The 26,557-nt window shown below is 41.5% G+C and overlaps 1 long non-coding RNA gene across 2 annotated transcripts in view; it reads right to left on the bottom strand.

The window, feature by feature from the left end:
* The window catches only part of LOC136991546 (uncharacterized), a 427,115-nt gene extending 407,846 nt beyond the window's left edge, over positions 1-19,269 (bottom strand). For both annotated transcript variants that reach the window (XR_010883648.1, XR_010883647.1), the window contains exon 1: positions 19,106-19,269. This is a non-coding gene — a long non-coding RNA (uncharacterized lncRNA). The remainder of the gene's footprint in view (positions 1-19,105) is intronic.
* Between the last annotated feature and the right edge of the window lie 7,288 nt (positions 19,270-26,557).

Here is a 26,557-nt window from a genome sequence, read left to right as displayed (position 1 = left end):
ATTCTATGAGACAGAGATTCACTGGAACTGAGACCAACCTATATCAGCTCTGCATGACAGACTGACACACACACCCACCACAAGAAGAATAAAGCCCTCTCTTGAATGTGTCTGCATTGTAAGGGAGAGAGGGCGAAGACTGATTTATTTAAACAGTACTTAACTAACAATAAACACTATCAAACCAAAGCAAACTAATGCTCAGCCATTAAAGCATCCATTCAGTGGCCCATCTGTCATATTGTTAAGACCTTTAGAAGTTGTTTAACAAAATGTTAAATAAGATGACATTCAGCAGCACAAAATGCTTGACTGGCTAATGCAACAAAAAGGGGTTGGCCTGCTGGTGTCTGATATACTGCTCTGTGTTACAGGCTGAGAGCTCTGGAGCGCAAGAGGGGGCTCCAGGGCTGTCGCTTTCTGTCTCAGCAAATGGTGCCAGAAAAGCCCAGAATCCCCACAAACTGCAGGCCAGCATCAGCAGCATCTCCCAGCAGAGAAGACGAAAAACCCAGCACAGACAGGGAAAGGATGTGCTACATAAGGAGAGAAAAAGGAGGCAGAAGAAAGAAACTGGCCTATGATAGGGGAAGGAAGAAAGCCCAGAATTATCTTTTTTTGGTGACCCTTGCCTGTTCCAAATCCAGATGGTTTTATTCCCACACACCTCATACCTTTTTGCTGTGAAAATACCTCAGACTGCGTGTGATCAAATATTCAGTAAACATTCTAACAGCTTCTAAGGTGGATGCAGTCAATTCAGCAAAGATGTATGAAAGTTTGCTTGTTTGCTTTCTTACATGAGAACAGATTGTTCTCATTCCCTCTTGCAAATAGCTTCCCTGATACAATATGACTTTTTAGCAACAAACTTTATTCATGCCAGAGGCTTGTACAGCTTTAACTGTGCCGAGTAGAGTTAAGGAAGTACAGTTAGGCAACGTAGGCAATTAGTAGGCTTTCTGCAGTATTTGAAGAACAGATAAAAAGATGCCCTGAAAAAGCCTGTTTCCTAAGAAGCAGCCTTTTTTTCAGATTTGCAAAAGGAAGAAAAGAAAAAATGTTTTCAGTTTAGACACCCCAGAGTGACTCTTCACAAGACACTACGGAACTGTTCCATTGTCACAGGCAATGCTACCCAGCCCAAAATGCCACTAACAAAACCCAAAATCTGTGCAAAGCAAAGAGCAACATGCAGATGATTGTTAAAAATAAGAGTAAGTTTTTCTTCTACGATTTAAATCCCTCCCCTGGCATTACAAGAGCTTTTTAGAGACTCAAGGCTTCACAGTACTACGAAACGTAACCCTTTGTGTACTGTGATCCTTCACTATACAAGGCTTTTGTTTCTCACACCCTGCCAGTGCATATCCCTAGCAGTAGAGAGAAGGGAGAACCCAGGGAGTCCAACTGGCAAGGTCAAATTTCCCCAAAAGCACGGCACTGTCAGGAAGTACGGAGGTCCTCGGAAAATCTGACCTCAAGCATCACAGGCAGAGGTATCAGGTACCACAAACTTCTGGGTTTTGTTTCAACTTGGTGACAGCTAATACAACAGTAGCATTGGCAGACAGTACGGGGCTAATGTGCTAGTGTCCACACTAGTGTCCACGTGAAGACACCCCTGCTAGTCACACCGACAGAGCAGAAACTGTGGTGAAGGCTAATGGAGAAGACTGCAACCTAGAGAGCTTCCTGATGTTTTCACTGACCTTTAGCAGTAGCCAAATATATACAAGGGTGAACTACTATTCAAAGTAACCAACATTTCCAGACAATTTAGTGATCTAGAAAATATTCCCTCTGGAAACACTCTATTAATCAAGTGTTATTTAATACATCAAAACTGAGACACAGTAAATTCCTACAAAACACGAGCTCAATACACTAGCAAATCTAGATAAACACCAACTGACAAATGCAGAGAGTTTACCTTGACTTGCTAACAGACATTAAAATTACAACCATCTTGTTCACGCTGATTGTTCTACAAATTTATCAGATACAAATACACAATTAAAAAAAAAAAACCCACACTGTTTTCCCAGCTTGAAGTATATTCTTAGAAGGAAAAAACCATGCTATTCCAAGCTGGCTCTAGTGTCCAAATTACCTGTCAGAAAGGTGCTATTCACACAGCAGTAGTGCTGTGTTAACTATGAGCCAGATACAGATGCAGATTCAGCTTAACAGAAAGAGTGATGGGAAAATCACACAGCCCCTTTTCCTATCAAATGTCCTCCTACAGCCTGTTTCTGCCTCAGGAAGATCCATTCCAGATGCATAAGGGACTGGGAAAAACAAGAAAGATCACAACAGTGTTTTGTTGACGATGTGAGTAAATAACCATATATGTATGTATACACACACACACACACACACACACACACACACACACTCCTTTCTCACTGAAGTCATCTTAGCTGTCAGTAAAAATACTTATAGGAACATCCCAGAATGGGCATTTTCTAGACTCTAAAGGGCAGTCTTCAGTTATACCGAATTCAACACTACCATGACTGTGTCACCTCTTGGGAAATGGGGAGGATTCTTCAGCAGAACATATGGCAGCAGCAGTTTATTTTATCACACTACTGTATTGTTTCGGAGTGAAGGAAGGCTTGTAGGGAGAGGCAGTATCTTTTATTAGACCATCTATTATTGTTTCTTCCCCATCTTTTTAAAAGTAGTTTATTTTATGGGTTAAGAGTGACTAGAGCAGAAAAAAGAGCTCTACTTCAGTATTTACAGACAAGAGAAGAGACAAGAACAGAAGAAAAGAAATAAAGATAAAAAGGAAAAATAAAGAAGAAATAGAGAATGACTGCCTGATCTATTCAAAAGCTGGCACATGAGGGTTTTATTAGAGACATGCACTGGCAGGGTGAGAGGAAAGGAAACACACAACAGAAAGCCTCATCCTACATAATGAGTATCCGACAACAGACTTCACTGTGTGACCAGATTCAAGGAGCAAGTCCAAAACTCCAACCAGGTCAATAGAAAGACTCCCAGAAATGCCACTCTAGGGGCTCCTGAATGCAGTTATCAGTTATACACATGGATTTGTATATTCAAGCAAGAAAGAGGATGCTGTGCCCAACTGTGGACTTTACAAGCCTCCCAGTGCAAAGTGTGTAGAGGAGCACCAGCTAGCTGCCCTCTGTGTGGCAAATGTGCCAGCTTTTGACATGAAGGAAGAATGAGCAATTTTTGTTTTTTTTCCTCCATTTTGGGAGCAACAAACCTCACTGGCCTGCCCTCTTAGATATGTATGGCAATGAAAGCTTCCTACCTACAAACTGACCTGAATAACGCTGCACAAGGTAACAGGAGAGCGCCAGCATTTGGAAGCCACATTGCTACAACGCCAGAGATCCTGGCTCCCACTGCAGTTCTGTGCTCGCATGATCATTAGTGAACTTCAAAGAAGTGGCTGACAACCTTCCACAGTGCATGAAGAAAGCTGAAAAGATCAATTACAAAAATGATTAGTATGCAAACTATCCCCAGGTTTTGCAGGCAGCTCTTTCTCAATAAGTATATCAGAGACCAAAAAAAGGATAAATAAAGCATTCTGGACTCTGTTTACAGCAAAAACAGTTGTTAAAAAGACATCTTTAAGGATATTAATTATATTGAAAACACATTTTTCTATATCAAATATATTGGACTGAAACTTAAATGGGGTTTTTAAAGCTGGAAACTAAGAAAACTGTCCATAAAAGGACAGATTAGCTTCCTCAGTGAATTAGTCATCTAGCTAATCTACCTAATTCCTTCTCTTTTAAGCAATCTTGCTCTCATCAAATGTTGTCATTAACTACACCTGTGTTTTTTGTTCCAGGGACATGGTAACACATTGGTACAATATGTGCGTTCGCATAGCATTAGTATCACAATTTTGCAGTTGTGGAACTAGGTATGTATCCAGTACCTTCACCTATTTTCAGAGACTTATAAAGTGGATGTCAAAAAAAAAAAAAAATTCTCCTTTATAATAGCCAGTATCCTGAGTGGTTTATTGATAGACCTGCTCAGTGGGTTATTGACAGAACTGTGCCCTTTATAACAATGAGTGGTTTTCCAGTTTTAGGTGGAGAATGAGAGTGTATCAGGCTTAGTTCTTTTCTAAATAAATCAAGAAATCTGATTTGGAAATGCATCAGGCAACTACATTCCTTACTAGTATGAACGGGAGCAGCTGCACTGACCTCAGTAGAACTGCACCTATTAATAACAGCTAAGGATCTGGACTATAACACCAGGCTATCAAGGGCCAGTAGGTCTCATCACTTCCTCCCTTTAGGAAAAAAAAAAAAAAAAAAAAAAAAAAAAAAGAGAGAGAGACTGAAATATAAAAGCTGAAAACCAGCTACTGTGACTATGTCATCAGGTTCATCTTTCAGGCAACTTATATGTGATTGTTTAACCTGAAGTGGCCTTGGATTAGCATGAGAGATTCACAAAACCTGCAAGCCACATAACAGGTCATTCATCCGTGAGTCTATTTGATTCATGCCGTTTCGGAATTAGCAGAACACATGCTGACTTGGTACACTGCCTCACCATAAAGGCATTAAACCAGATGTGCAGCAACTGACCAAAAATGTCTTTTCCCAAGCACATTCTTTCTTACCGCTGAATTATCTGTTATACAGATAGGCCTGCTGAAAAGTTACTGAACCACGCAGCTAATGCAAATGCACAAAGACAGGAGCTGCATCTTCAATTGCAGCAGAACTCCTTGAATCCACGTTGAACCACAGAGAAGCTGTGCTGCTGTTAAACGGCTGATGAGTTTATTCTGCCAAACATCTGAGAGCATCATTAGTTACACAAAGGGCTTGAATTATGATCAAATGAGCTGAGTAACCTGCTGCCATGAAACTCCATGTGAATCCTGTTTTATCAGATCTCAACATGTGTTACTCAGTGCGAAGCCATGTCTCCTGGCTCTATCTGAAGGCTCATCTAGGTCAGGGCTTAAGAGTCCCCTTCTTATCCTGAGGACCACCTTTCCTAATGAATTGTTTTACCTGAAGATTGCATCAGGATATATTTCCACCAGACAAGAAGGATTAACACAATGCTTTTTCCAGACATCTTGTGCTGCTGAACTTTCACCCTCTACTTTTAGGGGAAAAAAAAAGACACACTTCCCTGTTGTTTAAAAGCTCACTGATGATGGAAAGGAATTAATGAGATCAGTTTGTCATTTTGCTATGGCAGGACCAGGCCGTCTCCCTTAGAACAATACACAGAAAGGGTACTCTGCACAATACCAGCCATAATACTTACTCCGCTTTTATTTTTTTTAATCACCCCTTTAACATAACCTCTTTATAGCAAAGAGGCTCTGCCATAGCTCAGGATACATCAACTCAACCTAATTCCAACAGCAAAGAATTAAATGCCAGTATTTTGAAGCATCAGTCCTCTGGTCTGCTCTCACTTTTGAAGGTTATCTGACACCTGCTGTGCTAACATGCACAGGCCCAAGGGTGAGCAGATCCCCATATTCCAGCAAATGAGAGATTCTTGTATAAGCAGGACAGCCCTACCCTTCCCTTCAAAACCATCAGTTCCAAATTATATTTCCTCTACCAGGTATTTAAACAATCTTTGCTCAGAAAGTCAACTATCTGGCTAGTACCAATTCCAATGTAGGGCATTGAATTTGAGTTCAATTTTTTTTACTTTTTCTTCTGTGAAGTAGTTTACTAAACACTATTTATGATCTCTATTTCCAGGAGATGGCCTGCGCAGAAGCAACATGTAGTAAAAAAGCTGCTGTTCTCAACCCAGAGACACTGCAACATTTTATCCTCAAACAGTGCTTCTGTGCACAATTTACTCCAAAATTATTGCATGGAAAGTTACCAGGAAATACACAGATGTACTGATGAAAGATTTGTAAGGGTAGCCATAAATAATTGTGTTCTCTTCTACCTTAGCTTTACAAGAAAAAGCTAACAGGTATGCATCTCCAGTGGTAAAGTTTCAAAATTCATGGTTTCGTTCCCACTTCTGGGAATAAATGCTTTCTAAAATCTGAAGAGGCAAGGGAGAAACACATCACACAAAACCCACCACTGCCACCAACAATAGTTACACTCATTTAGTCGTGACTGATAAATCAAGAAGCTCCACAGACATTCCCCCGCCAGCAAACTGGCGCACAAGAAATAAGAAGCCTGTTTCATTCCTGAGGTCAGCAGAGAGCTAACCAGTCTTCACACGTGTCTGAAACCCACTCAACAGATGAACTGTTGGAGGAGGTACAGCAGAAAGAAGCTTGATCTCCTGCACATCCTGGGACACATGCATCAAGTCCACATTGCAGCTCAGTCACAAAGCAGTGTAACGTGCGCATTTCCAGTACGCGCACAGCGTACAGGGTGGTTTGGTGCGACTTAAATGGATGTGTTTTGTTAACATAGAGCCACGCTCTCTTGCTCAGATACACACAGAGAAGGGACGCTCTGCACAACTCCAGCTCTGAGGGTTCTCTTTCTCGTTTTATCATCTCCTCCTCCACGCTGAGAAAGCTCTGCGGCAGTTTAGAGATAAGGGATAAAGGAGAGCATGGCACTGGTTCCTCAGAGATATCCAAGCAGGGATAACGCTACTTGAACTCGTTTGCCTCAGAGTTGAAGGAGGAAGCCAACAGGCAGCGGCAGGGGTTGCAGAAGAAACAGGCAGCTGCTTTTGCAGAATGAAGGAGCAGAGCACTGTTGCTACAGGGCACTTTGGAGAGGCTCTGAATTTTCTCCTGAGCAGATGCTGGGCAGGACGTCATGAGAAGAGGACATCCCTACTTTCTGCTGGATGACAGGGTGGCAACTCTCTCCAGGGAAACACCACAAGAATTTTTCAGGAAGCAGAGAGAAAACAAAAACTCTTCTCTTGCCTTTGTCTTATGAAAGCCAATTCAATATATTTTGTTGTGCATTTCCCTTACATCCAGCAATATTTGGTCAATGGACATAATTTTGTGTCTACCAGATTTTTATTTTTTTTTTAACCACACACTCCTGCATGACACCCTGCAAGTGATACTAGAAATGCACTGATAGAAATAGTGACCTGTCTCGTACTTACTTTTGCCTTCCTTTCTTCAAGCAGCTCAGACAGAGAGAACCTGAACTACGATATAGCTGAGCTAGAACTCCAGCAAACAGTGAAATGCTATATGACACATTGGGTCATCAAAAAAAAAAAATCACAGAAAACACTATTAACAAAAATTCATCCAAAATTAAATCATATTGCATTCATGTGGCGGGGAATTTTCCAACAAGAGTTCCAGCTGAAAAAAGTAGCTGCTAAAAAACTGAACATTTCATTCAGGAAATTCCCTTTTATTTCTTTTAGGATAATCAGAACAAAACTACCCAGTTTCAGGGTGGATCAACACTTATTTGAGTTCACTTAACCTACTGCAGTGCCGTATGATGTTTCAGTTCTCAACTACTACACTAGTGAAAGGTCACAGATACAATGGTAACATATATTAGATTGGAAAATGTCTTAATTAGTATATTAGTAACAATTAAATGATATGAAAATATCACTTACCTTCTTCTGCCAGGAATACCTTTGCTCAAAAATGTGCTCACAGATCACATTTAAGTGTGAGCGCCTTACAAACATACAAGGAAAAAGGTAAACCACGAATAAATAGCGTATTTTTAAACCCCAACAATTCTTGTTGTATGAAGACAAGAGAGAGAACAGCAGTGGGATTTTCATACCTAACACCTATAGGCTCCCAGACCTTAGCAACAAACTTGCGCCACGCACTAAAGCAGTTGACTTATTTTCTGCCATGATAGCTTTTTCTAGTGTTGATGAGAAGACACTTAAATACAAATCAAAAGTAAACCCACAGACCTCCCCATATTCCAAACCACTGCAGATCCAGAAATAATGTTTTTTTCCACTGTGCGATGGGACTAACATGTAGAGATAGTCAATAGCTCTCTTATGCACAAACCCACCCTCTCAAATTTACAAGAACTCTTTCAACGCCCAGCTCATACAATGCATTGTAATTGGGATAAGATTGTTTTCATTAATCAGAAAAGATTAGTAATATGAAAGCCCCGATGATCTCTCCTGCCAGAGGAAAGAGTGTGATCAATAGAATTATGTTCACATAAAGGTGAAGTAAAGGAACTATCATACCTTGCAAATTTACCACTAACAGATTTTGTACTGTTGCTGTGTATCATTATATTTAGGGATTTACTATGGCTTCTAAGGTGATGGCTGCAACACTGTGTTTTATGAAAGGACATCTGGATCAGGCACATATCCAGAATTAGTATTCCTCTTGTAGCAGAACTCCAGCATCTGTTCCATATGCTATTGTGTCTCGTACATTGACTAATTTCCAATAGCTTTGGATTTTGCAGGTTTCACTACAGTGCTATTAGAAGGCTTATCATTATGCTCCTCCACTTAGAATTTAAAAATCTACCTAGCATTATGAAATACGAACTTATAGCATTTTTCTCCTAAGAAGCCTCTCAGTATTGCAGTTCCGTATACTTTTATTTCTGGCTGTCTTCACATCTCTGTAGTTACAGACCAAGCAGCCATCAGTTCTTTTTCTGCAATGGTCTTAAAGAAGTCTTTGTTCCAAAGCTTCTTAACAGAGTCCTAAGATACAGAGGCATTTTACCATCAATAATCTGTTACTGCTTAAGGGCATATCTTTCCTGCATTGTGTTCCTTTGTGTTTTCTTATTTGATACCTCTGAATGACCTGGAATAGTAGGCCAATTCTGAATAGCCTCTGATAAATTATCACTGGCCAGATAGAGCACACTTAATGTTGGGAAAGAGGTTTGCCAACAGAATCTCAGTGCACATATCATTTCTATGATTTCTTCTAAATTCTTTTTGCCCTTATAAAAAGTCTCATTAGATTTCCCAAACTTCAGGAGTTCTTTTCCAAGTATCTCCTTTTATTTTGGCAAATGACTGGATTCTTGCTTCCTTTTTGTTGTCTTCTTTCTTCACCACAGCCTTTACAGTTCATCAGAATAATTTCTATCACACAAGGAGCTTCAAGGAGTACACCTGAAAGATCTGCTTTGAGACCACTTTTCAAGATGCTGTAGTTCTACAATATAAGCTTCTCTGCAGTCAGGTAAATATGTTCATGATCTTATTTGTTTCATCTTCTCCTTGAGATACTCCTGCCCAATAAGATTACTCCTCAGTTTGATATCTGTCTTGTGCATAAAAAATGGATTTGTGCTTTCTGGAAATTCAGGATTTTAATCACACTCTAAGATGCTGTTTTCCACACAACATTTGTGTTTCCACCACTCATCTAAACTCATCTGACATCCACCAATCTGTCCTATGTGTGATCTGAAACATTATACTTTGTCCTGTGAAGTGTTCATCAACTAAACTTTTTGTCTTGATCTCACACTCTGTTACAAAAAAATTACAAGCACTCGTGGGCGTATTAAGGAATTCAAACTGAACACTATCTCACCTACGTCTTGTCTCTCCTGCTTGAAGACAAATGTTTCATTTACCATCCTTTTTCTTTTTTTTTCCCTGGGAAGGCAGGATACTAAAGGCATTTTCAAAGGGATCTTTATCTCCGCCAGGGATTTGGTTGAGCAGTGAATCATAAATGACATTTACCTTCTCACCCACATAGTGCAACCAAAGTGCAGCTTGTCATTTTGGTTGACAATTGCAAATGGCTACCAAAAGATTTCTGAATCAGCTTGTCCAGTGCTGCACTATCGTGAACCCATGCTCCCCCATACTTCTCCAAGGATGTTATATGTTGTGACCATACACAAGGAGAACACTGTACTCCGTTTAGGGTTTTCAATGTTTCTCCTACATGTCATTTTTATGGTTTTCTTAGCAAATCATAGTAAAATTTATTTCCATTTGCCTCCCCCAACTGTTTTATACAGCTTTCCTACTGCATTCTTTATGACTGCCTCCGCTTTTCATTGCTAACTTCTTTGCCCTCTCAACAAACTCAGTCTGTGTGAGTAGAGCTTGTATCTAAACACGTCTACTTCATTTTCTTGCTAGTGTCTCTTGTCATCAGTAACAGATGAGCGCTATACTTCTTGCACATTGTTTCCTCTCACATGAAAACCTCCCAGAAAGCCTGGGAACATCATTACATCCTCACCTTGGGCTCTACAGATAGAAAACATCCACAGCTTGCTGAAAAGGTGCATGCATGTACACATGTACACACACACACAATTATAACACCTATGGAGACCAGTCATAACTCACATCAGAGTAGCAAATAACTTTAGATGTCACTAGTGAGACTAGCTATCCTTTCTTGGCTCTTCCATTGTCAGACAAAGAGAAATCACAAATGAATATATCTACTAGGAGTAGCTACTTCAGGCTCAGACTACGAATGACTCCTGGAGGATCAAACCTTCCCACTTCCCCCCAACATTCAGCCTCATTTATGACCAAGCACAGTGTGTTCAGGAGCTCATTTCCAGCAGTGGAGTGTTCACCAAACTGGGTAGTGCTAACAGGAGGAGGCAAGGCCACAGTCAGCCCCTAAGCTCGCTCTTCTCATCCAGCAAATCCACATGGGGCTACACCAGGCCAACTTCAGTGCAACAGTGCTTGCATCTAGGGCAGTGGGCAGGAAGGAAAATGCCATCAGCACATGCTCAAAGGGCCTGTGATGACAAGGAGCTGAGAGAGTGCCATAGGGAGCCAATAAGCAATTTAAAGACAGGAGGGGCCAGATTTTCCCTTTCTGTACCTTCCCATCACCATGTACCTCTGCAGCGCATTGGAAGGCGTTGACAGCTCAGTCAAGAACAGCATCCTGTGGTGACTGCTTGTTGGCATAAAGAAGAGCAAGAGGCTGACCGAGGTGAAAAGCTGGTGACAACGTCCTTGCTGTTCTCCATGGGGTTGAAGTCAGGAAGTAAGTGACAAGCTGTCTCCCATCCCTTTCCCAGTTCTCTCTCCATCACTCACTCCTCCTCACAGGAAGCTCTAAGAGCTGGTGCTGACTGCGGGGGGAGGAAACGAGCAAGGCGTTTTTGAGTCTGGCATCTCCCAACCTTCAGTGGGACCCTAACAACACGTTGCCCTTCAGGAGCTGACAGAAGGATGCCATCCTTCCTCAAGCTTTCACAGCACCTCCATGTCACCCAGCAAAGGGGACAAGTATGTGACAGTGATCGTCCCAACCGTGGGCACCTGTGGTTCACTCTCACCATCAACAGAAGAAGCTGAGGGTGCCCAGTGTGTCTCACTAGTTTGAAGGACTGTACCCAATCATCTTTTGCCCTTTGGTTTTGATAAGCTTTGTGGCTGCATTTTCTTTAATGTTTTTTTCCAACACCTTGAACTCTGATTTGCTATTTCAATTCTGGGTTATTATTATTATATGAAGAATGACCTGGTTCACTGAAACCTAGAGGTCTTTCAATTGCCCTCCAATTGCCCATTCAAAAAGCTGATGTTTAAACCTTGCTTGCCAAGGCATGGGATAGTTTTATGGAGTTCACCAAGATTTTTTATTATTATTTTGGCTCTGTACCTACTAAGAAAAAAAATGTCCAGCAATGGAAGGGTTTTCACCTCAATACGGGAGGCAGAAGGGTGGAAAGATTATGTAAACAACTTGTCTGTCTGGAAAGAGGGGCCTTGACAGGTCCCATGTTGTCAAATGACAATTGTGACTTCTTGCATTTCAAAAGTCACGCTCAGATGGTTTCATCTGAAACCCTCTGGGTAATAGTAGCCTTTTGAGGTTATGATATCTCTGGATGGAATTCAATAAAAGAAATTCACTTTCAATTGAAGCACTGGAACATCGCCAGACAGCCCCAACAATGAGATACGTCTCCAAAGAAAATTGGACTGATCCCCCCCCTCCTTTTTTCTCCTCCCCTTTCTATTTCTTTCTCTGTCTTTATTTTTGCTTTTAACCTTGTTTGTGGGTTGCTTTTTTGATATGTTTCCTCTCCCAATAAGCTTGGGATGCTGAAGCTTTAAAAAAAAAAAACAACTGGGACCGAAACAGTAGTAGCTAGTAATAGAGAGACACAAGCGCTCACAGCAGCAAGAACAAGTCACTCTCAATAGCTGACCTTTGCCATATACGTGAAAGGAAATAGAAAAGAATCCCTGCTCTAGGTGAAGGGGGGATATTATTACAACCACCAGCTTTCTAGTCTTTGGTAATAAGGCTGGTTGATGTATTTATATATTTATTTAGTTTAAGGCCAGGGGAAGGGAAAAAGCTCACAAAACCTGCCTTACTGTCAGAGGCAAAAGTATTGGCTTTTTGCTGTAGTTGTCACTCATTTTGCCATGGGATTCTTTCTTTTTTTTCTGTTGTTTCTTTTTCCCTAGATTTGGCAAGAGCTTTAATTGTCTTTCTTCTCTTATTTTTGATCATCTGATCAGATTAACGTGTGCGCACAGATGGGAGGCAGAAGATGGAGAAGATGCATCAATCTTGCAGAAGCATTCATTTTCCCCATTATTTTCTTCCTCAGAGATCTACCTTTTTTATGCTGTTACTACTGTGATATCCTTTTGATATCCTATCAGGTCAAATGGGCATAGGAGCAGCACAATTGAAAAAAAAAAAAAGTAAAAAGCACACCTTAGAAACAGATTGCATATCTGGTTGGCAGACTTTGTGCTGGAGTTCTTGCAGCTTGCATTTGATTCACCTTGGGCTGTAAAGCTCTTCAGTCTCAGATCTGCAATGGTTTACTCTCTTTCTATTACATAAAGATTTCAAAACTAGTAAAGTAACAGCAATGTTAGAGTAAAAAAATCTGACCTGGTTCCTTTCCCTACAGTGTTACTTGTGCTTTTATCCCTCTAAAGCTCACAATCTACACAGGTTCAGGTCCGGTCAAATGTCAGCTGAGAATACAGGAAAAAAATCAGAGGGCCATTTGTTCAGTACATGGTTCTCTTTTCTGACCAGCGGCATCAAAAGAATAGTAGGGGATGCACAGGTGCTGACTTTGACAAGAGATGTCAAATGACCTTCATGACTCACAGTGATCCTAAGGATCCACTTGCGCTTTTAAGAGTCGCATGATTACCAGCACCCAAGTCAAATCTAGAATGGAAGCTTCTGGGCTACAAGTTTAAACCCCATTCTAATTTCAGATTACTACATTTTTAAGTTTTCCCTAAACTACTCTGTACATACTATTAAATAGCTATGATAGGACTCACCTATTTCATAAAAGCACTTGCAGCTTAAGTTTCATGCAAAGACTTCACTTGCACAAATTCAGAGCATCAGCAATAGCATTAACTATACCTGATCCCAGTTACCTGGAGAAAACAATTTTGATACTGCAAAAGCAAGCAGATGGCAGCTCTGGATAAATCTGCATGCAAAAATATTAAAGAGGGATTACAAGTACCCTAACGCACAAGATTTTTCCCTAAAATTCTCAGAAGAACAAGGAAATGAAGCAACCGCTCCAAGATCACTGAACAGTTCAGTGACAGAGTGAACAGTAGGAAGCGGGTCTCCTCACCTCCCCTCCTAAACTCAGTCCTGAAAATGTATCACTCCTGAGTAATGCAGGCTTAGTGTAACAGACCTTCCCAGGGTCTAAGGTATTAATGAGGCACTAAAATATTTAGGTGCATTTATTGCATCTCATGATGTTGGATTAAAAAAAAAAAATCCTTCTAGCTAGCAGCCTTTATAATCTCATTGTGTCAAGTGAATACATAGAGAAAATATGTGCCCGCATGTCCAAGTGCAATGCAGGCTTGTGGAAGTATATTCCACAGCTCAGACATTTGCCATGTCTTAATTCTTCTGAAAGTTAGATTTGGCTATAGAGTCCATTTGAATGGGGTTTTCTTGTTGTTGCTATATTTAAAGTCAGAAAGAGATCCAATTCCTCTCCTGGAAAGATTTACAAAACACTCATTTGTTTGTCCTTTATGGACAAACTTGCAAGTCTCCAGAAAATTTTCCCCCCTTCTCTAAAAAGATTAATATTCACAGCAACTTAGTCTTGTCATCGGAAGACTTAGAGGCCAACCTTTAGGCACGGGTGCTCTGTGACCCAAGCACCGCCTTCAACTCACACACAGGTCCTTCTTACAATGTCTACCTGCAAACCACGCTAGAAATGCAAGCTATCCAGGAGACACAGCACCGGGAGTGCTGCCATCCTCCTCAGACCCTGGCTTAGCTCAGCTGCAAGCCTGCTCCACAGCAGGGTTGCAGAAGAGACCTGTCAATGGAGCTGATGCCTCCAGTCCTGGGCGATAAAAGCAAAGATGCAGCAGGGACTTCCCAGTCCCACCCACCTGTGAATGTCTCGTTCACATGGGTGAGCTGTTACCAGCTCAGGATCCCCCATATCAGTCAACAACTTGACCTGGCTGGCTGACTGCTCACCTGTGTCAATCAGGCCGTAGGTTCACAGTGAGTCACCTTCAGCAGTGATGCCAGCTGGAGCATCTGTTCATGCCAATACTTATTTCTACTTCCCCACTGAATGTAACTCATCCTCTGCACACGCTAGAAAAAGGATCACTAAGGTGATCCCAGTTAAACAGCATAACCTTCCCAAAAGCCAGACAACATTCACCACTGAGCTTTTTTAAAGGTAAAATGGGTATATTCCTTTTTCAGGCAGCGCTGACAAAGTATTCAGGATGCGAACTGCTGTCATCAAAAGGGTAAGTATTTCTATGAATACTTAACCAATAATCTCCCCACTGCTCAAATAAAATATTCCTTTTAGAAATGAAAAACTTCCTTAAAAAATTATGAAAGTTTCAATAGGGACTTTTCAGCAGAAGTGCTCATGTAAAAGACTTTTTTTTAATGAAAAAAGTCCCCAAGCATTTTAACCAGTGCACAAGCTGGAAAACTCTGCAGGAAATACTATTTACTCACACATAAAAATATGATCTAACTGCCTGTCTAACACAGGGAGTTGTTCAAAGCACAATAATAGAAAATTTTAATAAATAAACAAATAAATACATAAACAAACAAACCATCACAGATCTATTTTTCTAACCTCTTTAGAATTTGAAAGATTTGAACTTTGATATGGAATAGTTAGTCAAAGCTCTCTAGGCAGGGTAGAATACGCAAATCTTATCAACATTCTCCCTGCTATTTCTCCCCTCAATTTGACATTTTTTACAGGAAAAAAAAATCAAACACTTGTAACAGAGATTTTAAACATACAGGGCAAGAGATTTCTGCTTTTGAAGCAATTCAGACCATCTACAGTCTAATGATCTATGTTTTCCTGCAGCAATAACAGAAAAATATTCCTTGCAGAGTACAACATAAGGTCTAAACAGAAAAAATTACAGACATTCTTCATTTAATTCTCTAGGAAGAACCTTTGTCCTACCAAAACCAAACAACAGGAATCTTCCATTGCTTCTTGCAATGCCAAGATATCAAGGCAGCAGATGCTCTTGTCAAATTTAATGGGATTACTTATCTTCATGCACTTTGTGAGTGTGGCTGTGGCTATGCTGCAATTGCAGGTGTGGTGATCAGCTACATCTGCGCTAGCATAAACCTGCTCAGGCCAGATACTACTAAGGGCAAAGCAACAGTAAAATGGTTACTAAGCTATCAAGTGAAAACCAGATTCCTGGGCTGGCTTCACAGATAAATAGACCAGCTTCATAGCTAGCAAAATTAAGCCAGCACTGGTGCACCTACACACACTGGTAATTCCTGGATGCATACAGCTATAGCATAAATACAGAAGTTTGGCACTGAGCAATAAATAAGTGCAGTCCTACTTACCGAGATGAGCACATCCTCTTCTCTTGTCCTTCCAGTGGAGATTTTGTTTGATTGGTTAATCATAGTCACACTGCTAAGAGCTCAAACATGGACTCTACTATGTGAGGATCAAGATACTTTCCTCCAGTATACTTTATTTTTAATCCTAACAGAGTTTATTTTGATTGTCAACCCAGAGTGTGCTATAAAACAATATAACACACACACATTTTTATAAAATAGCATCCACATTGTTAACAATTAGAATCACAAAGCCCTGTAATATTAAAAACAAAGACCTTGAAGTCCAGGCCAAGAATCTCATTTTTACCTTCTTCCTCCTTCCATATTTCAGGTTGTTAGCAAACAAGTTATTCTTATAGCTGGGAAGAACATAAAGCCTTTGCTTAGAAGGTATAACTTGTATTCTAATCTCACAGAGAAAGATGAATTCCTTAGGAAAACAGTGCTATGAGCTCTGAGTTGTTCAGAAGCAGAGGGCTCCAGGAGAAAACCATTTTCCTGTAGAGAAAAGTTCATACTGACCCAGGTTCCTGTATAGCAGTGTAATTTATTTACAGTGCATACAACACTAGTACTAAACTTTAAGCATCTGGGAATTTTGTAGTGAACAGAACTTAATGGGATATTAAGCTGGGTGTTTTGGCTGTGGTCATAAGTCATTTCATGAGAAAAGCTTGGATCCATCACCCAAACTCAGTGATTTTCTTTGAGGCAATTTTGCTCCAGTAGACTGGATTATGGCTTTGTGATCCACTAAGTTTTCTCTTTCTTTTAAGATGGTCACAACAGCATGGCAATAAGAAAATAAGATATTATTTGAAGCTAGTGCAGAGACTGCCCCAGGGGACCAATATTGGCACCTGAATAACAGGTCTGACTTCCATCAGCCTGAGGCGTGGGAGTTCCTGGGACCATTTCCAACCCAGATCTCCTCCTCACAGTGTGAACATTAGGGCTGACACTGTTCCAGAGTCTAACCTGAAAAGGAGTTTTTAAAAGCCTATAATTATGCTTGTTCAGCCTTGCAAAGTCATTGTGAAAATTAACCAGGGTAGGCAAAAAGTCTGCTCATACTGCATTCATGATAAAGAACAGCGATAAGAAGAGACCAGGGCCGGGAAGGAAGATACCTACACCTCCCAGAAAAAGCCAAACAAAACCTTTCTGCCCATGCACCTTGAGCATGTAAGGTTTCTGCAAGACTGTTTGTTTTCCCTCACATTTTGACAAGTGTATGATACATTTTTGATTTTCCCTTCTTGAGCCATGTTAAAGTCAGTCTGCCTTTCTTCACATGAAAACACTGTTGCCTCAGCAATACTGAACCCAATACAAGGAATAAAGTGCATTTCAGCTGTCATTCCCATTCTACAAAGCTCACCATCTAACAGGAAGATACCACAAGAGAGCAAATTCCTGCAAAGAAACATTCATGGAGCAAAACTGAGAACAGTCAAAAATCATGATTTCCAGAGTAAGAGTACCCAGAAAACAGAGAAAATTTTTGTTTTGTTCTTAAAAAACAATCTTTTGGGATTACTGCAAAACAAGATCTACCCTATTTATTGTAACATCTCTTCCATATCCAGCTGTCAAAGGAAGAAGTATCTGTCTCCTGACCCTCATTTTTCCCCCATGCCTCCGCCACCATCCCCAGCTCAGTAGGTAGGCTGAATAGCCACCAAACAGCAATTCTGTGATGGCAGTTTATCCTGTCTGAGGCAAAAGCTAGCCAGATGAGAGCTCACGTGAATCACTCAATGACTGGTGAAGGCACTAATCTCTTCTACCAGCATCACCTGCATCTAGAAAAGGAACATCTCTCCACAGCCTGTAGTCCTCTGGGGTCAGAAGAGTCAAATTACAAGTTAGAAATGCTCAGGTTAAGAAAGAAGTATGCAGCTTTTGTCAGAACTCATGCTCCAAAATCCCTTGGCATTTTTTAATCTCTCTCCCATAAGATGATTCATCTCACCACCTATTCAAAACTCTGCTTTTAAATTTATTAATCAATCCTCCCACTAAAAGCTGGATGAAAGTTTCCCATAAAAAGACTTTTTTGTAATAATATTCACTGCATGAAAAAGTTTTCATTTTTGTTGAAAACAGCAAGTATGTGGGTAAAAGCAAACAACCACAACCCACCATGATGAAATCCCAGTGAATCAGAGAACTAAAAAAAACTGGCTATCAGTAAAAGAGGTTCTGCATATTACAATCACTCCACTGTTGACCTCTCAGCCCTGATCCTAAAGGACAGTCTACAAACTAGCTTCAAGAAATCAGGCTGAAAACTAAAAATTTCCAACATACTGGTTACTGAAGACTTAGAGATGTTGGTTTTTTATAACTCTTAATTTTCCAATGTGCCTCACACAGCCAACTCTCCTAGTTATCTAGCTGTCTTTCCCTCCCCGCAACAAAGTCTAACAAGCTCACCATTTCTCCTGCTTTGCACCTCCCTCGGTCACTGCATCAACCATCTTTCTCTCAAATTCACTAACTGATCAATAAAAAAAGGTAAACCAATTGTCTTTTAAATGGTACTTTTCTTGAAGTTTGCTAGTTCTATTTCAGCTCTGAAATGGGGTGGGTTTTTTTCCCCTCCCAGAAGCTACTCCACTTTCCACCTTCACTCCTCCAGCTGTATAAGCCAATCTGTACGAGGCATTTCCTCTCCCTGCAACTTGGCCTCAAGGCAAGGTCTTCACTTCTACATTTTCATTTAAAAACAAAAAAGAAAAAAGCAAAAGCAACCCCAACAGTTTGGGGACCCTAAGTGTACTCAGCAGCTCTTGAAATAAGACCACCCAGCTAACAGACCTCCATGGGGATTTGGGTGCTAAATCATATCAGACTTGGGTGCCCCTGAGATTCACTCAGGACTATGCAACTAGTCAGTAACAAGGACCATTTACTAATCCCATTCTTGGCACAGACAAGTACCGTTTCTCAGCATCTGTGCACTATGTAAAGGGGACAAAACTAGAGAACATGAGAGCTGCTACTGCTCCCACTGACAAACATTTACCTTAAGCCACAACTCTTCATGCTTGCAGCTCTAGGGGTCTCTGGCCTAAATATTTCTGCCAGAAATAGGTCTGCTGGTCACTTTGCTAACAGTGCAACTTCCAGATTCCTTACCATGCACCAGGGCAGCTAGCTAAATAAGCCAAGTTGCAATCATTTCTGTCTCCAAGATCACTTACTGTCTTACTATTAGCCTTCAGCGCTTAGCATGGTGCTCCCAACATACCTTGTACACATAGAATAGTTTTTCCTTACCTTGTGTATCGAGGGCACATTAGGCAATTGCAAAGGAACTAAGCAGAACTTCTTTCCAACACTGCTGACTTTTGTTTTGTTTTCCTCCGTCTCCTCCGCCCCCAAAATCTAAGCCACAGGCATGATACATCTGGAAGGGCAACTGTGGTCTGCAGTTCATATGGTTGACTTCAAACCAGGGCTTTGTGAGGGTGTGTGAGGGGGAAGGAGAAGGAAAAAATAAAAATAAAAAAATCACATGGACTTGGAATGTAAGCTGCAGATGAAAGGCTATCCTTCCCTATTTGTTATCGTGTTCCTTCAAGGGACCCTGGCTTTCAGCTCTAGTTTTTGGCCGGAAAACTCCCCAAGCTTAACTTTAGTGAACTCATAAAACAGGGCCCTAGGGATGATACAATACTCTGTGCAACCTCTAAACAGCATGAATCACTAACACAAAATGACAAATGAAAGGAAATTCTACCTAAACTGTCTACTTGTGACCAAATATTCCAGCTTGAAGGTTAAGTAATGTCCCAAGTGGACCTGAGCTCTGGACCAACGTGTGACAAAGACCTCCTTTCCCTTCTAATTTTACTTTACTTGTTTTTAAACAGATTCCATTCTTGCAGAAGTTGGGTCAAGAAAGGGATCTGTATTTAATTTCACGGTGGTAGCTCACTGGCCTCACAATTCAGACACAAACTGAAAAGTATCATTTGGATCCAAACTCATTTATTGTTCACTTTACAATCAAGCCGGTTTGAATGAGCCCTGAAACTCTCCAAGATACTCTTGTAATATCCCTGCTTTAAAAAAAAAAGTCCCCAAAATAACGTTTAAAGGCATAGCTCTTTTTACAAGCAAACTCAGTCATAAATGCTATCTTTAAATCAGGAACCAAAACCAGAGATCTCTTAAACTTCTGCCATGAATCGTTATGGAGCAGAACACAGGCACAGTCTGCCATGCATCTCTGGGAGACGCCAGGGAAGCTGCGAGAGGAACAAGGCTCAGTGTCCTAGGGCTAGTGCTCTGGTTTTCCAGTTCAAAACACAAGAAGCCAGCAAAAACTTGCCTTCCTCCCCCTGCCACATTAAAACACTAGCAAAGTATCCTGCCCACAAACTTGAGATTGCCTGCACCTTGTCTGCTTTTCCCCATCCGGAACAGGCCATTGGAAAGGAGGGGAAAAAAAAAAAAAAAGAAGTGGCAGCCAACACTGTTTCAGAGCTGGGGGATCATCAAGAGTTAGGTGATGCTGGCAACAGACAGCTACCGAAGTTCTCCCACATCCTGGGGCAAAGCATGACAAGGAAAGCTTTCTAGGGGCTCAGGGTGCAAGTTCTTGGCAAGAGGCATCAAAACGGCACAAAGCCATCCGGGCTAGGCCCTTTGCTACAGCGATATCAACATCAACTCAAGAGATCTGGCCAAACTTGAATGCGTTTACTGTATATGCACACCTATGTCCTTATAACACAACCTGACCAATAGGACAGAAGTAAGCATTCATGAGCATATATCTACCAGCCACTGACCTGCGCACAGTTTACCTCTCCTACAGATCTGGGACTTAACTATTGAAATGAATTGCTTTAATGGCCTCCAACCATCTAAATTTTAAACCATCTCCAGAACCTCTACAGTTCTTCATATTTCCTACCCACAAATCGGTCAAAAGCATCCAAAAGAAACTTTATTGGGTCTTACTGACATTTCACTGCAAGTTTTCTTTTTGAACAAATATTTATAAACACATTTTTTAAAAGTATCTCTCTCTGTATAAATAAACACACATATACACACACACACACACATATATATATAGAAAGTATATAAATATTTAAGTGGAGTATGAACAGACCTGTACTATTGCTTTAGCTACTAAAGCAAAATCCAGCTGAGAAATCACCTGAGCAGTGCTTAGGAGAAAAAAGCTTTCTACTAGACAGGGAATTGCAATGGAAGCTCTTTCAGAAGCACTCAGGGCTTCTTATACAGACTGAAAAAAGGGCAAGACTGGCAGATCACTGCCACAACCACTCTGCAACATTTTAAAATTCTTATAGGCCAATGACTGGTCTGGCACAGATTTTATTTGCTGAAAAACCTCAAATGCATAAGCTTATAAATGGAAAATTACCAACAAACACTCCAGGCCTCTAGAGACAATCGAGAAGAAAAATTTGCTATACAAATTACACCAGTGCTACCATGAGCACATCATTTTGTTACAGTAGGAAGGGAGAAAAAGCACCCGTGTTGTCACAGAAGAGCATGCTTCTGGGAACCATCTGGCTGCAGTATACTGTGGGGGGGGGGGGGTGAGGAGGCAACCGTTTAGGCTCAGGTATTGGTGCTCTCCACCTGTCTTCTCATTCAGGACAAACAGAGCAGCATTACTGCAGAAGGGCAGGAATAGCACACGCCAGTCTGCAAACTGACATGGGCAAAGATTCGAAGAACCAAAACCTTGCCTTCTTCTGGGAGTGCAAAAGAAGTCTAAATGCAGTGATGGCCCAGGAGAGGGGAGCACTCAGCGGGGCTTCCCGGCACTCTGGGAAAAGCCAGGGAGGAGCAGCAGCTGCGTGCGGGATGGATTTGCTGAATGCACTGGCACATGTTTCTCCGTGGGAAGCTATGGGCCTTGCTTACTCATTGCCAGACCCATTGGGGATACGGGTGTAGCAGGACTCTGTCTGAGCACCTGCAGGTCGTGCTGCTGATTCCCGCTTTCAGTTCTGGGCATTTCCAGGATAGCAGCCAGCACAGAGACTTATGCTGGGTTAGACACTGCTACTGTCATTCTTGAGGAGCTGAAGCATTTGAGAGTCACTCTGCAATTGCTCCAGTTGCTGGAAAGGATTTTATCCTTTTTAACTTGCCACCTGTACAGCGCAGGACCTAGCTACACTTACAGCAGGAAAGGAAGCAGGGTAATATTTTCTAGAGAATGGCTCCTGCTTAGGTATCTCAGCAAAAGAGCAAGATCCGCCACACATTTAGCATCCAACAATTCCAGCTGGTAATGGCTTTTACAGCAAGGAAGTCCTTGGCCTTTGCCTGCTCTAAAAAGAGTGCTGCAAATGACATGCAGCCAATATACAGATCAACCGACAACTGTCCTCAGCGGGAACTGCTGGCTATTGAGCACCGACGAAAACCCTGCTGCTTGTGTCCAGTAGGGCCCCGCTGGCTCCTTTCTCAGGCCTGACTGAACAGCCTCTGCTTAGCCAGAGAATGTGATAGGTGTGAAGGATGCCCTTCCTTCCAGCCCTTTCCTCATACGCTTGGCCGAGCCATAAGCAGACTTATTTAAAAAGAGCTAATGGAAGCTATGCGTCAACCACAGCTCACACAGGCTAACAGCCAAATGACTCTGTTTATTGTAATCTCTGTGCCCGGAGAAGTTTCTTTTGTTCTTAAAATAGCATCAGTCACTGCAGAGTAGAGACACAAGGAAATGGAAGACTATATATAAACATCTGTATTGTCACAAATCCTGGGGTTTGTACACAGTATTCATTTTAATCATAGCTTAATTGATTCCCATATTACTGTATTGCAGTTTCTGTAGATCAATGAATATATCAATATTAGGTGTTAAATAAGAATATTAAAAGGCTCCTCTAATGCATAATTTACTTCACAGCAAACAATCTCTTCCTCTCACATCATTACTATTGCAAATTTGAAACCTTATCTGAAAGGGTTTCCCTAATGCATTTCCTAGAAATTAAATTATTCATACAAATATGATTTACATTATGATTTTTTAATTTGAGTTGAGTAGCACTGTGGGAATGTGCTATTTTCTTAACTGAATGAGAAGGAAAACTTGAGGGGAACATAACAAGCCCCGAGTTAGAACATATTTATTTTTATTTTGTTAGGTGTATCCTGGTAACCACTTCAAAGTCTAAGCCCAGGTCAAGAGCTCACGGGCCGAAAACTCTACAAAGCCATTGTAAGGAAAAGGTCCCTGGCACAAAACAGCTTGTAAAACAAGCACAGGATGGAGCAAGGGTAAGAGAGAAACTGAGCGTTATCATCCCCATTTTGAAGGATAGGGATGGAGATACAGACTGCTGTAAGTTGCAATGACTTTGGCAAGTCTGAGCCAGTGACTGAGCCATGTGATCTGAGCTATGGCAGGAAAATGGAACTGGATTCTACTAAATGTATCATAACATATAATCATTGCTTACAAAGGGAATATTTCTGGTAGTAGAGGTCTCATTAATCTAGTGGAAAAGGCATGACAAGATTTAATGGCCAGAAGCCAAAGCCAGACAAATTCAAAGACACAAGGGTGACCACTTCTAAAAAGGGAAAGTAGGCCATTAGAGTTGCTACATAGGTACATAGGGACACAGTGACTTCTCCACCTCCTGGAGGCATTGAAACAGAGCTGTATGTCTGCCTAAAAAAGGGAGAGATGCTGTATCTCAGAAGCTGCAGGCCTGATGCAAGAATCCCTACTCGCATTCCACGGTCTGTGGTGAATTCAATGTCAAACTCTTCCAGCTTTAACTGAGTCAAGAGCAAGCTCTCAAATTCCAACCTTGCATCTCAGCTACTTCTGCTCAGTGATCACGTAACCACTGAAAGTGTGCTAGAAGCCAGAAAGGTGCCATCAACAGCTGCTGGAGCAAAACTACACGGTGGAGGAGGAGGAAGCAGGGAGCAGCAAAGAGTACAGAGTCTATCTGTCAAAAACATCACACAAATATATCCTGAATTTTGTAATATTGACATCATATTTGAGAAGCAGCACAACATATGTCTTGGGAATTCATGACTGCAGTACAAACCAGGAATTAGCGGGTACAGTCCATACACGTGGCAAACGAATTACGCCTGGTTTACATACAGAATGGGGAAGTGCACAGCAGGTCCCCAAACAGTGCTGTTGTGCTCAGGCAGTTCAGTAAGCAAAACAAAGACTAGATCTTGGGGGAAAATCCTGGATTCAAGAAAGTCAGCAGGGGAGCTGCAGTTTCCCCTTCAGATTTCACTCTCAGCTGAACCACCAACCTGCTGTATGACCTTGAACACCCCTTCAGTTCTCCAGGGCTCTGTGTCAGCCTTTGTACGCCCTCAGGAGCATCGTGTGACTCTTATTCTACGCCTGTGCAGTGCCTAACATAGCAGGGTAAGAGGTCCTTGGCATTTCCACAATACAAACGCTATTACTAATAGCGTTCCCTTCACAGACCAGTCCTGCTCCAGTAATTACCACATGGCTGCCGCTCACCTCGTTGGGCTACAAAAGTCCTGCTTCTGGGAACAAAGTCACAGCATTGCCATGCCAAGAAGGACTGCTCACATGCTCGTGACAGGTGTTAATCCCTTTTTGCACCAGAGAGCAAAATTGCCTACCATACAGTCCATAATGCCACTGAAATCATCGGCACTGCATTTGCACTTGGCCCCCAAACTGACAAATTTCCAATCCTATGCGCGGCCCTTTTTTAAGTAGTTGGACACTAGAGGGAGAAGGGAAAAAAATATTATTGTAATAAGCAAGAAAACAACACTGGAGATTGATTTGAGATCCAGCTGCACATTCTATTAAGGGACAAGAGAGGAAGTTTAAACACCTGCATTGCGATAATCTGACCAGCTCAAAGAAAGTTAAAAAGGACAAGTTTTATTTTTTTAGCCTGTCTGTCTTATAACTGATGCTATGGGCAGACAGAAATTGCCTGCAAATGGCTTCGCGATCTGCCATTCATGCAGCCCACAAGGAAAAGAGTCTGTGGTTTCTTTCAATACAAGGTTTGGAAAGAGCTGGTCTCAAAATATTGAGAGTTAACTTTCCGCTCCAGTGCTTTGCAGCTCAGTTCTAAATAATGGCCAAACAGGAATAGGCAGGGAAGAAACAAGTTTTAATTAGCTGTACAGTGAGGGGCTTTGTCCCACAGATAGATTTGATTATATCACTGATAACCTTCCAAGGGCTTGTTATCACATTACACTATGTCATTCTTCTGAGCAGAAGAAATTTTCCACACACCCCGAACAGACTTAGCAGCACTGAAAGAATAATGTCAGAAGCCCCTTCCAGATATTTTGGTGGGATTCTTCTGTTTGACTGAGTTCGCTCAATTGGGATGGAGCCAGGAGAGCTCATCAGTGGAGCTGCAGAGTGGTGAGTGATATCAGCACAGACCTCTGCCAACTCCATCTTGTTTACTGCTTGTTTACAGGGTTTGTTTGTAAATCCTGTCTATGGAGGTTTTATTGGGTACATTAAGTTTCTCATGTTACCTCCCGAAAATAGGATCCGGTAGCTATAGTCCCATGTACTTTGCATAAATCCAGATAAGGGAGAAATCCCAGCACTAATATTACCCGATGTGCTGTGACCTTCGGAGAGCACATGCTATGATCACAAACCCCAAGCTCCTACAGAATCAGACAGGTCATGGGAAAAAAAAGCCTTAAAAATAGAGCAAACTGTTTTCTCCCTTGCTTCAGCCTCTCCACTGCATTATCGTGCACCTGTGAGAAGTACATCTGTCACTGTGCCTCACTCCCCATTGCTACTGGCCCTCACACGGCACCAGGTAAGGGGAAAATCAGAGCCTCTTTGTTTGTTTTACAGCAATATTGGGAAGAGAAAGGTTTTGGATCCAGCAGAAGGTTTGCAGCATGAAGATAAGTGATCCCAGAAATAAGCATATGCAATTTAGATCATTCATTTCTAGCTGTTGCATCAGCCAAGAATGAAGCCTTGCTGCTGGCCTTAGATAAGTAGCTCTAATTTAGTAGAGCTCAGACAGCAGTCATTAACAGCAGGATTCCTCTCCCCTCCAAAGCAGGGAAACAGGAAACCCCTTCACAAACTATCTCACTATAGGATACAGTAGATCTGATCCTCATAGCCCTCGCACTGCTTATACTTGGTGTTACTTCACCGAGGGTTACTCCTAACTCACAGCAGGACAGCCGAGAGTAGGACCAAGCACTGCTATCTCTTCCTTTCACTATTACTGGGCTAGATGGAGCCCTCAGTGTGCTTGCAAGGAGGCTGGTTCCAGCAGTTATGTCTATCTGCTATTAAATTGATGGATGATGCACTGAAAAATCTGGTGGCTTTGGTGAATGAGCAATGAATGAGCTCATATATAATAATTAACAAAAAATAAATTGGCAATAATATAAACACATCCTGAAGCACAGATGTAACAGTCATGTTTTGTTTATACCCATGGCTTCATCACCTCACTGTCCTTGTGATGTCCCTGGGGGAAGAGGACATCAACAAGCAATGAGAGTCCCAGACAAAGCACATATCGCCTGTACTGACAGGTGCATATTCCTGAAGGAGGCTCAGGGAAAAAGGTTTTCCATTCTATCCTCTGTACATCCAGATATGGATGCACACAGCAAAGAAGGAAAAGTTTACACCTCTGAGTTTTTTCTTCAGGGTCTGTGGCAAGTTCTGCCTGCTGTTTACCTTCA

The sequence above is a fragment of the Apteryx mantelli genome, chromosome 3 (genome assembly GCF_036417845.1).
Source record: "Apteryx mantelli isolate bAptMan1 chromosome 3, bAptMan1.hap1, whole genome shotgun sequence".
In the NCBI taxonomy this organism is placed as follows: domain Eukaryota; kingdom Metazoa; phylum Chordata; class Aves; order Apterygiformes; family Apterygidae; genus Apteryx; species Apteryx mantelli.
This window is presented reverse-complemented; position numbering and strand designations above follow the sequence as displayed.